The sequence below is a fragment of the Austrofundulus limnaeus genome, unplaced genomic scaffold (genome assembly GCF_001266775.1).
Source record: "Austrofundulus limnaeus strain Quisiro unplaced genomic scaffold, Austrofundulus_limnaeus-1.0 Scaffold51, whole genome shotgun sequence".
Taxonomy (NCBI): domain Eukaryota; kingdom Metazoa; phylum Chordata; class Actinopteri; order Cyprinodontiformes; family Rivulidae; genus Austrofundulus; species Austrofundulus limnaeus.
In genome coordinates, this window is record NW_013952453.1 from 1,627,707 (window position 1) to 1,627,924 (window position 218).

Genomic DNA, 218 nt, shown 5'->3' on the forward strand with positions numbered 1-218 from the left:
TCCCAAAATTGGGAATTTTCTTCAGGGTTTGTTTTAATTTTTCTAATCTTGTTTACAATAGCTTTGTCAATCTAAGTTTATGTATTTTTTCTGAGTAAGATGCCTGCAAGTGCAAATGAAATATATAAAAAACATGATGCTTTTTAAAAGCTCTGCATGACACCAGTCTAGAAATGGCCTAGAATGATACATTCGAGCAAATTTTTTATTTTTATTTT